This window comes from Fukomys damarensis, unplaced genomic scaffold (genome assembly GCF_012274545.1).
Source record: "Fukomys damarensis isolate Sample0158 unplaced genomic scaffold, DMR_v1.0_HiC HiC_scaffold_36, whole genome shotgun sequence".
Classification (NCBI taxonomy): domain Eukaryota; kingdom Metazoa; phylum Chordata; class Mammalia; order Rodentia; family Bathyergidae; genus Fukomys; species Fukomys damarensis.
The window spans coordinates 13,743,612-13,758,785 of NW_022900948.1; the positions used below are offsets into that span (position 1 = coordinate 13,743,612).

The window sequence follows — 15,174 nt, forward strand, 5'->3', positions numbered from 1 at the left end:
AGAGAAGAGAAGCGGGGGGGGGAGGAAGGGGGAAGGGAGAGGAAGAAGAAGAACAAGAACAAGAAGAAGGGAAGGGAATATCCTTTCTTTCCATCAAGGTCATTGGTCTTTTACAAAGAAAATGGGTTGTGTTGACCAACTAGGTCCTTGTTTATTCCCTGGATGGATGCTTTCTGTTTCCTTTGTTTTGAGACCTTCATGTTTTTCCAATTCCTCAGCTGTAAGTCTGGAATTTGTGGCCTTATGGGCTATGGACCTTATCAGCATGCTGAGAGATTACATTCTTCAACTTAAACTTTGAAACCACAAACTTGTGTGGACTTTATCTAGAGGTAAAGATTAAGAAACTGAAGGAAAAAGAAAAAAAAAAAAACAGCATAGCTTCTTTGTTTCTCAAGTAGCCCCCAGCCACCTGTCTCCAGTCCTGCTAACATCTAACTTTCTGCCTAACAAGGTCATGGCATATTTCCTTATATTATCTTCCAAAAACATTGCTGTTTTTCCTTTTATTTTTAAGCCCATAATCTGCATAGGATTGATTTTTTGTCATGATATTAAGTAGGATCCAATTTATTTGTTTAACCACGTAGCTATTCAGTCCTCCCAGTACTCACTTCTATGTCATACTGCCTGTGTTGTAAATCATGTGTTCATACTGTAAACAACAGTGGAGGAAGGAGATCGCCTGAACAGGCTAGTGAAAGCAAAGAGGTACAGAGTTTATTCACCTGGGCAGAGGTGGACTGATGGCAAGCAAAAGGCCAACAGCCATGAACAAAGAAAAGGCAGAAAGCTTTACAGGGCATTGGAAGAGAGGTCTGGCACATCTATCACGTATAGCAGTCAGAGCAAATATTTGTGGTCGGGGTCCATGCAGCAATCAAGGCAGAAATATGGATATTTTCAGGTGACTTGGCATTGAAAAGATGCTGCACTTTATAGTTGTTTATCTCTATGTTGGGAACATCCTAAGGCTGGGGATTTAGCTCAGTTGTGCCCCTGCCTGCCTTGTAAGCACAAGGTCCCGAGTTTTATCCCTGGAACAACAACAACAACAACAACAACAAAAATGTTGGGAATCACCCATCCTATATTCTCTGTTCTATCTGCTTCAAGAGAGCATAGCTTTTGTTAGGTGAAGACAGCACCTATATCAGCTGCCTGTTTTGTTTGTTTGTTTGTTTTGTTCCTTTTTTTTTTGGTATCTTGTCAAACTGTAGCTTTGAATTAAAGAGCATATTCAGAAACCATTTCACAACCAGGTCAATCCTGACACATATGATATAGGGCATCAAGTAATCCAAATAAACAAAATAACCCAAGCAAGGTAAATACCTTAACTTTCAATCTGCTAGATATCCAAAACCCTGAATTGTGTTCTCTAAAATCAAAGAACGAATTCTAAGAACAACAGAGGTTAAGAGTAGAAAGAAATTTGTTGAGAGAAAGATAACTGATATCTAAGAGAAATAGAAGGGAATGGAAAAATGTGTTGCCCTCACACTCCATTTCTCAAAGGTGCTTTTATGGGGCAAAGCCATGAAGTGAGGTGGGTACAAAGTGGGGCAAAACTATAAGATCCAATGGAAAAATCACAAAGTGGGTATGAGATGGTACAAAACCATGATCAACCAATACAATTACAAATATATTCACCCAGGTAGTATTGATTAAATGGAGATCAAAAGGGGAATCTAGTCATGTAGCAAGGATACATGAATTTCCTGGAAAGGATGGGCTAGTTACGGATGTCTTGGTCTCTGATTAAGGCGATTGATGTCTATTTACAATATTAATCACTGCTATTTATCCCTAGAGGAAGTACATGTGTGTAGCAGTTTGTCTTTTTAATATTAACCTTCAGTGAATATAGCTCAATTATTTTCTATGCTGAGGGCCCAGCCCTGCCCAATGGTCTTACAGTATTTTCTAACTTAGATGTCTGTAATATTCCCCCCTTTGACTATGGTAATGGGGAAAGGGCATAGTTTCTATCTAACTGCTTCCAGCTGAGAAGGGTCAATATGGGGGAGACTGTAGTCAGGGTACCTCTCCAGACAGCTAATCTAAAGGGCCTCAGATAGAAGGATAGATAGAAGATAGAAGAACTGCTGTAATATAGCAATTATTAACTTTCTATATAAGGTGGATCTAGTGGATCCCAGTAAAAGGAATCTAGCATGTTTCTTGTTGGTTTCACCTGTATGATAACTTGGAGTTTGGCAGCCTCTAGGTGAGAATAAACACATTTTAAAAGAAATTAGAACATGTATAATCTAAGCATGAGCACTAGACTGGAAAGGCAAGTCAGAGAAAGAGCCACATTTAGAAAGTGAAACAGTGATTATAACCCTCTGGCTCTTACTCTTTTACTGATGGAGGGTATCTATAAGTCTGATATTTTGTCATAAGTCTCTTTAGTCTAGAAGATAGAGACAATTTGAAGATAGGACAATTTTGCCTAAGAAATTTAAAAACCCTTGTTTAGTTCTTATACATTTTATCATAGTTTTTTTTAATGACACATAATAGTGGTCAGCTACTGATACGGCTGGAAACTGCCAAAAAGGGTAAGCAATTTGAGCCCTCTTTTTATATCTAGCTTTATTATTATGCTCTTGACTTAATATCTTTAGTTATATTTTTCTACTGGGTGTTTAAGACCAAGTTAAAGTGAGACTTGTGCCAATCCAATTAACTTCTTGCTATCTATCAAGGTCAGTTAAGTCTCCTTAGACACTACTTTGGAACCATATGCAGAGCCTCTGAGCTCTTCTGTCAGTGTCAACCATCAGGATGGGTCATGGTTTTGCTTAGCCATGTTGCTTTCTGTGAAAGGATGGGAAACTTTTCTCCTTGGTGACCTTTCTTTGGCACACTGTACATTTCTTGATTTTTTTTGTCCTCTGGTGTCCAGAATGCTCCCTGCTCAGAAGGTTGGGTAACTTACCAAAGTTGTAGAATCCTACAGAAAATGTTTTCTTGTGTCCTGGGTACTCATTGATGTTGGAAGGCCAGAGCTAAAATATTGGCTGTCCTCTTAGCCCGGGTACCTTTCTACTTTTGCTCTGTAAACTTTAGTTGTTGAACACCCAGAAGAGAAGATCAGTGACATTAGCAGTCCATGGGAGCAATGTACTTGACTATTATAAATTTACCTAGATATCATGCATCTTGAAAGATAAAGTATAGTTACAGGGCTGTTATTTTTATCAACCATGGTTGTTCTAGTCATTGAATTCCTGTAGAATGTTAACAGACAACATTTATATAGTTTTACAGAGAAAACATGGGATCAAGAGACACACGTAGTATTTTAGTATGACGATCCTGACATTATCTTTCTAACAGTTAAATGTTTATCTTAGTGTAGAGTAGTCTTTTATTTATTTATATATTTTTTGGTACTGGGTACCAAACTCAGGACCTTGTGCTTTCCAGGAAGGCAGAGCACCACTGAGCTAAATCCCCAGCCCCATAGAGTAGTCTTTTAATCAAATGCCTCTCTCTGATCACAAGATATTAAATGACACAAAGAAAATTCTCAATTGATTTGTTATCCTTTAATAGGATTCCATATAAAGGAAAGCTAGTGGCCTACAAATGCACTTTAGAAGTTTATAATATCTAGCCTCTAATTTTAGCATGTGACATTGTTTGGAGCGTTTGGTGCCTGAGCATCTCTAAGTGTAATGATAGAAATAATATACACAACATATTTAAAAACTATTATTTAACATGATCTCATGCTGGCCTGACATATATCTCTTAGCTGGAGCTCAGTCAAAAAAAGATTATTACCATAAACAATATTTTAGAAGACCTGTACACCTGGAAGGCATGAATACATTTAGTACACCATGAAATTAGCAATAATGAGTATCACAGGTATATGAAACCCTTGGTCCCTTAATTTAATTTTGAATGAAAGCACCTTTTGATAAAACATTATTGTTTTTCCACAGAAACTTAGGCTTTTGACAATGACTAATGTAAATATATCCCAATAATATGTTTATTAATGTTTATTGGGGTGTATTTTCCACAAGTCTATGGAAATTATTGGGGTCCCCTGGTGAACAAAGGCTGGAGAAATATTTCCAGGCAGCTCTCTCTTATTCAGCAAGGAGAGTCCTGTCCAGCAGTTTTGGTAAGCCCAAGATTCCCCATTTAATTATTTTAACACATTTTTAGATGATCTATGAGAACCAGATCATAATATGAACACATTATTTTGACCACTGAAAGATTCTTGACACTGACAACAATAAAGTCAGTCTTAATATCATTTTGATTAGCTGGCAGCCTGGGCAGGGAGCATGTATTTATAACTTTCATGACATTTATCCGTAAGTCAACTTAGGTTACAGGCAAATATCTTTTTTAAAAATCCAAAAGGGCAAAAAGAAGAAAAAATTGTTGAGCTCAATTGTATTGTAACAAACTGAACAGACAAACACACATAAGATGACCTTTTTATAAAGCAGAGTGTAGCAGATATATTTGGCCAAGTTGAATTATAAAATCCTTTTAGAATTTTTAGATTTGTAACTACAAATAAGACTTGTAGATCAATTAACAGAGTTTTTTTGTTTTTTGTTTGTTTGTTTTTTGCGACAGGGTCTCACTACATAGTTGAGACTGATCTGGAACTCACTATGTAGTCCAAACTGTTGAACTCACAGCGATCCTCCTGCCTCAGCCTCCCAAGTGCTGGGATTACAGGCATGCACCACCACGCCTGGCAACAGAGATCTTTTATAATAAGAATTAGAAGAAAAAAAAAACTCTTTTATATCTTTGAAAGCAGACTTCTTAAAAGATGGTCCTAGGCTGATGGTTTATCTGCTTGGAATATCTAGTATATAGGCTTTTAATTGTTGCTTTGATAGCCATAGTTGTTGGATAGTCACTGCTGATAGCCAAAACTGCTGTTTTGATAGCCACATGTAATTGTTTCCTCTAGAGCAGCAGACTGTTAAAAGACAATTTTAACTATTTCTAGGGGTGTGTAAGCCAGGTCTGGATGTAGAAAGAGACTAGGTGGCACCCACTGGGGCTGTTGTGGTCTGGGTCTAGATGTTCCCCTCAAAGCCTCATGCGGTCATAGGTGGATGAATCGATAGTGTGTGATGCTAGGGTTAAGGGCATGTTATTACTAAATCACTACAGGTGAGTGGTTGCTTTGACATTGCCCTAATCCCAGTGGTCTGGATGGAATAAAAGGGGGAGAAAGATGCTATTAAGGGCTCTGGTTGCTTTTGCTACCTTGTGGACACCATGAACTGTTTCTTTTCGCAATGTTCCAAAGTCATGTGTCACTCTGCCTTGGAGCCAGCCAATTATGGACTGAAAATTCTATGAACTGTAAGCCAAATAAGCCCCTTCCCCTCTAACTTTGGGAGTTGAGTATTTTGCCTCAGCAATCAAAGAAAAGTAACTAACACAGAAATTTGGTACCAAAGAAGCGGGTCATTGCTGTGACAATGCCTGGCAAAGTGGTTCAAGAGTCTTTGGAACTGGCTTGTGGGAGGGAAAAAGTTAAGAAAGGTTTGGAGATCCTGGCTGAAGAAGAAGAGCTGGAACACCTTAGGCTGTTCTATATGGGAAGTTCTGGTCAGAGCTCAGAAGACCAGAAAGCCAGTAAAGACCAGGATCAGGAGTTCTGCTGGGAAAAAGGACTGTATTGGCTGTTGAACTCCAGATGATGTATGTTATGGCTTGACAGAAAGCTTGTCTGCATTTTGCTCATGTCCAGAGACTTCACCTGAGACTGAGATTAAGGGCAGCAGACTAATTAATCTTGCAGAATAAATTACAAGGCAGTCTAATATTGAGGCAGTGTCATGGCTACTGTTGGGGTCTTTTAGCCAGATCTATGTTGAGAATCAAGAGCAGAGAGCACAGAGCAAGGATTCAACATGTTTTGAATTTGGTCAGAAAGGAAGCTTCAGTAAAGCTGTAGACTGCAAAGATAGAGCAGAGGAGATCTTGATTGCGGAGAATAAGCAGAAGAATAGAAAAGATGTCCTGAGGGCATCACAGAAAACAGCAGAACTCTACCCTTTGCAGCCTCAGAATTGTAAAGCTAAAAGAATTTGTTTTGAAAAGAAAGTTCCAGAGCACCATGTTCCGGCATGGCGGCAGCCTAGAAAATTTGCTCTTCAGTACTGGACTCAAGAGTGCTCAATGATTGCACTTGACCCCTACAGGCAAGAGAGGGAAGCCTGCTACTGCTTCAGCTGGCAGCTGACTTTGATAGCAACCATGTGGTGCTAGTTTTAGGCCTGTGCAAAAAGGAAGAGTTGTGGGGGCAGGAAGGCTTCCAGCCAGATTTCAAAAGAAGGCCTGGGAGGCCAGGCAGTGTGTCCCTGACAGGGAAGCTGTGCATGTGAAGCTAAAGGTGCTGTGGAGGCCCCAGAAGTTTGAAGAAGCCAGGAGCATGGATGGCCTGAGGAAAACTGTAAGGAAGGAGCAGAGTGGGCCCAAGAGAGAAGTTGTGGGAGCTATAACCACCAGCAGTTCCATAGAATAATTAGTGAAATAAATAGGACACACTTGAGAAAATACTGAATAGTTTCTCTGGTATGAAAAACTAAAAGTGTAAATAAGGCTCAAATGGTATAACGGATAGTGTGAACTAGGAAGAAAATGGCTAAAGGGGAAGTGGGAAGGGGATGGGAAAGGAAATAAGGGAGAAGAAAATATGTGAAAAGAGGAAAAAATGGAAACAAAGTCTTTGTAAATAGGGAAAGTTGAAGGGGTGAAGGAGTGCAGGGGTATGGGGAAAAAAGAAGAACCAAGAGATATCATGTAAAGGTGCAAGATCCCAAGGATAAATGTAACTGTATTTGCTTTAAATGTACTAATAAACTTGATGAGGGAGGATGATCAAGAGCTTTTTCCAGAGTGAATCTCTAATTTTTAGTGAAACATGTCTCCAGAGACAAGAGCTATGGTTGACTGTGTAGCCAAGTAGAAAATTAAACCAATAATCAAAGAACCTGAATGTCTGATTTTTAGCCTCTTCAAAAAGTGAGATAGAAAATTAAAGTGTTAACCCCAGGTTAAAATGTGAGTATCTGTCTTCTGGATTTCTTTATAAGCTGATGGAGAGGTCTCAAAACTCTCACTATGTCCAGCTACCCAGCCACCAGCTACCAAAAATGACAAAAGCCTGTAATTCCTAGGAATCCACTTAGCTGTTTCAGTGGGTTGGGCCATGAGAGGGAAAGAATTGGCTTAATTCTTTTTTCCCCCAGTCCTCAGATTCCCTCAAATATGCTAAAGCCCAAGTATTTTATCTTAAGGCTGCAAAGTTGTTCCTTAGATCTAGAAACCTGATAACCACTGTCTGCTAGAAAATTTAGCAGAGCTTGGGTGCCTTGGCTACAGAGCTCTTCTGAGGGGGCACATGACAGTGTACCATCTACATATTGCAAGACTGTGACCTGGGGAAAAAAACTATACTATTTCCTTCTATCACATCAGGAGCTAGGGATGTCCTTATCTTTTTCTGGATAAATAGTTGCCAATTTAAAATAACTGAAGGGCTTAATTCTCACCTTTTTTTGAAACCTTTAAGAATACATGTCTGAGGCCCGGGATTTAGCTCAGCGGTTAGGTGGCCTGCCTTGCAAGAAGAGCAAGGTCCTGAGTTCGATCCCTGGTGCCAAAAAAAAAAAAAAGAATACATGTCTGAAAATGGCTTCTAGTTTAATCTCCTGTCTGGTTGGCAGGCTAGTGTGGATCTTGTGTAGGGACTGTTTGGTCTCCAGTAGGAATCAGCTGTTCCCCTGGCTGCCTGTATTTTGACCTTCCCCCCTCCAGCAGCTTAGAATTTTAATGTGGGGTGGAGATGGAAAAGAATACATAAGTTGCTTTGTGATCCCCACCCAACATGTGTCCTTGTTGCCTTCTGAAATCATGGCTTCCTCTTCAACACACAGACCAAAGACTTAGGACTACTAAACTGGACCCAAGTGCAGACAGCTATTACCAATTTCCATTACCAATCTTGGGGACCAGCCAGGCTTCCCCAATTGTTTCTGTGTTCAATCCCCATTACCCCCAGAAAAGAAATCAGGAAATGTGTGACCATGTGTCTACACACCAGAAAATGTCTATTCTGGCAGCCACGACTGACCATGTTCAGATTCACTGTTCCCTAGAACCAAGTGCAATTTGTGATGCCTGTAATTACTTGCAGCAAGAGTTGAGAACCTCGGTTTAATCCTGTTACCAGAGCTACGTACAAGCATGCCACTCTAACACAATTAATCCAGTTCCTACAGTGATAACAATTTAACAAAAAAAAATAGAAAAAGTAGAGAGTTCGTGCACCCATATGACACTTCTGTGTCTAAATGTGACCACTATTGGTGGCCCCTTTGCACTATAGGTTGCCTCTCCAAAATCTGTCCCAGAACACCCTCCTGCCAAGGGCATACCAAAGGAGCACACCTCAGAGTTCCCAAAGCAAAAGACACCTTTCCTTGTCAAGGCAGGAGCAGGTACCAGATTGCAGGGACAGGATGTCCAGAGCAACTGCCACTGGTTAGCTCTGGACCATGGTAATGCCTCAGCTCACTTCTTGGAGATGTGCCCTAACCTGAGGGATGGCCAGGACTGTCAAATGTAGCCACGGGGTGACAACATGTGTCCTTGTTGCCTTCTGAAATCATGGCTTCCATTTCAATGCACAGACTAAAGACTTAGGACTACTAAACTGGAGCCAAGTGCAGACAGCCATTACCAATCTCCTCAAAGAGGAGGCAAATTCCAGAAATACTAGGTAAAGTCTGTTAATATCCTGCTCTAGGGTTGGATCCACTTCATCAGACTGTGGCACAGCGTAGGGCATAGCAAACATGCCAAGTCACTCAATTCCCTTTGGGGCACAGGGAAAAGGATTCAGGGTCCATGGGCATGTACATCTCATTCTGAAGCCCTCTATCAGGCTGCATTCCTTCCAAGTCATCAACTGTTTTCCAGTTTGGCTACTGATCTCTCAGCAAACTCAGCATGAGTCTCTGCCTCCTTGAGTTTATCAGTAAGAATCCTTATCTCTTCCTCATATTTGTCTTCCTTTTGGGAGTACTTTTCTTTGGCAGCAGACACTTCAATTCTGGTCCATCAGTCTGATCTCTATCCATTTCTTGGCAACAGGACTCTTCCTGTTCAGCTCTTTTCATCTGCACATTCCAAGTCTCCTTCAATAATCACCAGCTTACAAGCCACCTCTTCATGCTTCCTATCTGCCTCTTCTGCAATGTGTTTAGATTAAGTAGGATTTCCTGGAGTTGCATCTTTTCATCTTTTAGGGTCTGGTTTTCAATAACCTTTATACCTTTCTCACTCTTTTCTTTCATACTGGGGATTGAACTCAGGTCCTTGATACCTCTCTCACTCTTATCAGCAGCTTTCTCAGCTTCCTCCAGCTTTTGCAAGGCAGTGGCCAGGTGCTCCTGTGCAAGGTCCAGCTCCTCTTCAACCAGCTGGATCCTATGGTTCAAGGAGTCCACTTCTGCCTAGCCTGTTCCCTAGCCTGCCTTTCTCCCTCCACCTACCACTGGAGGCGTTTGACCCTCTCCTCTGCATCATTGGCTTGCTGCTGAAGAACCTGGATATTGCGCTTCACCGCCTCGATGGTGGTGATCCCGGCCAGAGTGGCCACCCCGCTGCCTCTGTGTCAGCCCCTGCCTCATCAGTCCAGCACTACAGCCACTTCTCACCTCTTTGACCTTTAAAAACTAAGATATTATTTATCTCTGAATGTAGTGGCAGCTTGTAATGCTGTTTGTCTCTCACTAGAAGTCAATGTTTGGTGTAAGAATAACATTCTATCTTTCTAATGTAGTTTCTAGGTCTGAGTAAGTCCTCTAAAGGCCTCAAAATATTCATTAGGGTTGTCTGAAAACGTTTTTAGGTCTTGTTTGATCTGTCTTAGGTCGTTGAGAGGAGAGGACATATAAACATAAGCAGTCCCACATTTCCCATTTATTTCCTGTAAGGGATACTCAACAAATTAGCTAAGGATGGATATAGCCCGATAGAAGCTTTAATTACGGCTGGCCTAGAAGCCTCACACTCAGAATGCTAAGGACAAACGGGAAGCCCAGGCTCGGTAATGGTGGGCAAAGCCTTTGATAAAGGCTGTCTTGTAACAGTAGGTGGGGTTTTGACCAAGGTAGCCTTGGAAACCTCACCTGCAGGTTCCAAAAGGCAAGGGAGTGGGGAGCCTGTGATAGGGGCCAGAGGTATCTGGCTTTCCTGTGGCTTACATTCATATTTAGAATACAAACAAGGATTATTTCTTAATGCAACGAAAACTGAACATAAGGCAATTTTGACCATTTTTCTCTCTCTTATAGTACAATTTTACCTGTGAAACAGCATTAAAATCAATACTTCCCTCTGTGTTCTGTTTTGGCTCTATAGGGTTAGGCACACCATGTGACTTTGACATTGAACTCCCCAGAGAAAGAATGGCACCCCTATACTTTCTAATTGATTTCTATGCCCCTGAGATGTATTACAAGTTGGTTCTACTCCAGAGTGGGTGTCTGCTGTATGAAGAGAGACACAGAAGATAAAATCAAGGGGAGGGGATGTAAGGGGGAAATAGGATAAAATAAAATTTATTTTTAAAAAAGAAGATAAAATTGGACTGGACTGTCCACCCTTTTACCAGCGCATGATCTTATCTTCCCAGGAAACTCTTGTTCCTACCCCCATTAGGTACTCCTAAAGCACAAGTTACAATTGATTTTAGCTATAACAATCATGTTTAGAGAAACATTGCTAGCAAACCAATAATCAAGAGATCGAAGCCATTACTTTTTTAGTTTTGTTTTGTTTTTTTTAAGAAACTGAGGAAAATAGGTCACTGGTAAAATTAGAGCACTTTTTGCCGGCAAAAGAGATCACCTCTAAAGACAGGCAGAGTCAAGCACATGACTTGGAGAGATTCTGCCTTAGGCCCTAGGGCAAAGAAGCCTCCAGACATTCCTGTTGCCTGTTTAGTCACCTAGTCAAACTTCATTAGTCGCAAGCTGAGCTACAAATCATTTAAAGTCCATGTTTAATCATTAAGTATCTGAAACTCACAAGTTAAACTTATGTTCATTACCTAGCAACTACAATTCACATGTTAGTAAAGGCACAGCTGTCAGTTCTCTATGCACACATGAAAAGAGAAAGGCTAAGATCCCCTTTTAATTCTAGTTAGTATGCTATTTTCCTCCTTGTAAGATGAAACAGTTGTTGCAAGTTTCCTTAGCCTGACTTCCTGGAAGGAGAGGCAGTCTGACTACAAGGGATTGTAAAGTCAACTCCCAAAAAGTTGGAGAAAAGTTTAAGGGGAGTTTCTAACTCACTAGCAGAGAGGAAAAGTTCAAATAAAAGTTAAAGCAATTTAACCCACCCCCTATCATCACATAGCATTTTACAAGTCTACAGTCAAAGTTTTAAAGTCCACAACTCTTCAGCAAAAATATTTTTTTCCTACACATATAAGAGATGAAAACCAGACCTAGAAAGGGAGAAAGAGAAGGTTGGGATTTTCTCTTAAACCTATTAGAGACTTTTTTCTTCCTTTAATTTTACATGTCTCTATAAAGTGTAAAGTGGCAGGAAAAGGTCAGAAATGAACCAGGAAAAGGAAGTCTTTTTATCTCATGCTCACAGTGAGTTACTTAGACAATTTGCTTATGAGTCAACAGTCTCAGCCTGGAAGGGTGAGAGTGGGAACTCTCAAGAGCTAAGATTGCCTCTTCACCAGTGGAAGATCAGAACAGAAAGGAAACTGAGGCAGAACAGGCCCAACATTTTCTCTAGAGTATAGAGAAGGATTGAACTGGAAGTCTCAGTGAAACCTGTCCCCAAGTCTTAAGAATGGCCACTGACCTGTCATCTTTTAGCTGGTGGGTAGGGGTCCCATTATTTATTAATAGGCATGTATGTTAAATACAAACTAGTTGTCACAAAAACACTCATTCTACATTTTAAAAGTTTATGTAGTTACCTAAAGTTTGCTAGGTGGTGCTCTAATGCTACCTTTTTTCCTAGTGCTGAGGTCTAACAAAAGGAATGTAACTCTAGCAGCTAAATTTAAATGCAACATATACAAAATGAGAATAAAATGTAGTTTGTTTTTTTTTTTTCTACATTATGAGTTTATTGGTACATTTAGGGATACAGTACAGTTACATTCATTGTTGGGATCATGTACCTTTACATGGCAAGTCTTGATTCTCATTTTTTTCCCCTTACCTCTGCCCTCCCTTCACCCCCTCCTCCCCTCCCCATCTACAAACACTTTATTTTCATCTTTTCATTCTCTCACATTTTTTTCTTTTCCCTTTTTGTTCTTCCCCTACGTATCACACCTTCCCTACACCTTTAGTTCCTTTCCTCCCATTTCTAAATGTCAGTAATCTTATTAGAATCTTATGCATTGTTGCAGAATATTCACACCAGGGAAACTATTCGGTATTTACACATGTGGGACTTATTTATTTCACTTAGGAGTATATCTTCAATATGTATCCATTTTCCTATGAATGAATCTATTCTCTCGCTCTTTATGGCTGAGTAATATTCCATTTTATAGAAAAACCACAACTTCTTTATCCAGTTTCCAACGGATGGGCAAATAGGTTGTTTCCAAGATTTAGCTATTACAAACTGTGCCGCTATAAACATGGGTGCACATACTTCTCTGTGATATGATTCTTTCAGTTCTCTTGGAAAGATACCCAACAGAGGGATGGCTGGGTTAAAATGTAGTTTTAACAAAAGACAATGTATCATAAGGGAAACAAGCAATTTGCAAAAATTTAAGACACACAACTTAAAATTGAAGACAATTTTGAAACAAAAGCCAGAAATCTATGAAACAAAGGCCAGAATTTATGAAAAAACAAACAAAACAGAATTTATGAAACAAAAGGCTAGAGCCTGTGAAACAAAAAGAATCTAATAAACAAGTACAATAATTTATGAAACAAAATGTTAGAATCTATAAAGCAAACAGATCAGAAAGTTAGAACCTATTAAACAATACCAAACTCTTACCTCGTCCGATGATCTCAGTGGGACCTCCAAATGATACAGGGTGCCTAGTAATCCAAATATGCACAATAATACAAACAAGAGAAATAGTACAATTCTCAATCTGCTAGATATCCAAAACCCTGAAATTGTGTTTTCTAAAATTGAAGAATGAATTCTAGGAACAACAGAGGTTAAGAGTAGGGATAATTTATTGGGAGAAAGATAGCTTCTGTCCAAGAGAAACAGAAAGGGAACCAAAAAGTGGATTGCCCACTCATCCACTTCTCAAAGCTGTTTTACAAAGCAAAGCCACAAAGTGAGGTGGGTACAAAGTGGGAAAAAACTATAAGATCCAGTGGAAAATCATAAAGTAGGCATAAGGTGGAACAAAAACATGATCAACCAATAAGATTAAAAATATAGTCACCCAGGTAATATTGATTGAATGGAGATCAAATGGGGAATCTAGTCATGTAGCAAGTTTACATGGATTTCCTGGAAAGAATGGGGTAACTAGGGATGTTTTGGTCTCCAATTGAGGTGATCTAAGTCTATTTAGAATATCAATCACTGCTATTTATCCCTAGAGGAAGTATGTTGGTATAGTAGTTTCTGTCTTTTTAATGTTAACCTTCAATGAATGTGCCTCAACTGTTTTCTATGCTGAGGGCCCATCCCTGCCCAATGGTCTTATAATATTTTCTAACTAACTCAGCTATCTGCAATACATATATGTGTGGATGTGTTCATGAGCTCTCTCATTCTACAGGCCTGACCTTCCCCAATGTCACAATCTCCATAACTATAATTTATCAGAGCCTCTATATTTTTCAATTAGGTTGTCTAAAAAGTATCCACAAAAATACTGTTGGTTTATGATTTTGGTTGTGATTGTGTAGTATTTATGGATCACTTCAGGGAAAACTGATATGTTCACAGTGTTGTGATAAATATTGAATATGATCATATTTTTTCTGCATCTAGAGAAATAAGTGCACATTTTCTATTTGACTTATTAACGGGACATTTTACTTTTATTAATTTGCTAGTGAAAACCACCCCTATGAAAATATAATTTGTGGTAGGAATTGAACTCAGGGCATTTTCACTGAGCTACAGTTCCCAGTCTTATTTTAGGTTTCTTTCTTTCTTTCTTTCTTTCTTTCTTTCTTTCTTTCTTTCTTTCTTTCTTTCTTTCTTTCTTTCTTTCTTTCCTCTTCTTCTTCTTCTTCTGGTACAGGGGATCAAACTCAGGCTCTTTCGCTTACAAGGCAAGCAGTGAAACCACTGAGCTAAATCCCTGGCCCCTCTTTTAGTGTTTTAATGTTTTTGAGACAGAGCCTCACTATATTGCTACATTGCTCAGGTTAAGCTCAAACTTGTGATACTCCTGCTTTGGCCTCCCAGAGTGCTGAGATTGTAGGCATGTGCCACAATGCCCAGCTCTTGCACAGGTTTTGTGTGAATATGCATTTTCCTTCCCTTAGTGTAAAAACCCGAGTGGGCTATATGGTAAGCATACATTTACCTCTATAAGAAACTGCCACATTATTTTTTTCACAGTTGCTGCATCAGTTTTAAAATTCCTACTAGTAATGTCCAAGGCCTTTCATCCTTGTCAGCCCATATTTCAGTAATTTTTATTTTACTCATTCTAATAAATATGTGGTGGTAGCTTACTGTCACTTTAATTTGCATTAGTGTTATTGCTGATGATGTTGAACATCTTTTCATCATGGACTTTTTTTGTTATCCATATATCCTCTTTGGTGACTTCCATTCAAGTCTTTTGCCAATTTTAAAGTTGGGTTCTTTCTTATTCTTACTGTTAAATTTTGAGAGTTCATTCTATGATCTGGATTGAAATGCTTTGTCAGATGTGTGATTTAGGATTACTTTCTCCCATTATGTTATTTTCCTAACTGTTTTTCCCATAGAAGCTTTAAACTTGGTGTCATTCAACTGATTTCTTTTTCATTTTGTTTGATTTTAGTTTTCTGAGTTTGTGGTGCTGGCAATTGAATCACAGTCCTCATGTATGTTAGGCAAGTATCAATGAGCTAGAGTCTAGCCTTAGATTTTTTTTTTTTTTTTTTTTTTTTTTTTTTTTTTTTTTTT

At 39.3% G+C, this 15,174-nt stretch overlaps 1 pseudogene; it reads right to left on the bottom strand.

Moving 5' to 3' along the window:
• Positions 1–8,945: 8,945 nt before the first annotated feature.
• Positions 8,946–15,174, bottom strand: part of LOC104858964 — a 27,729-nt pseudogene continuing 21,500 nt past the window's right edge.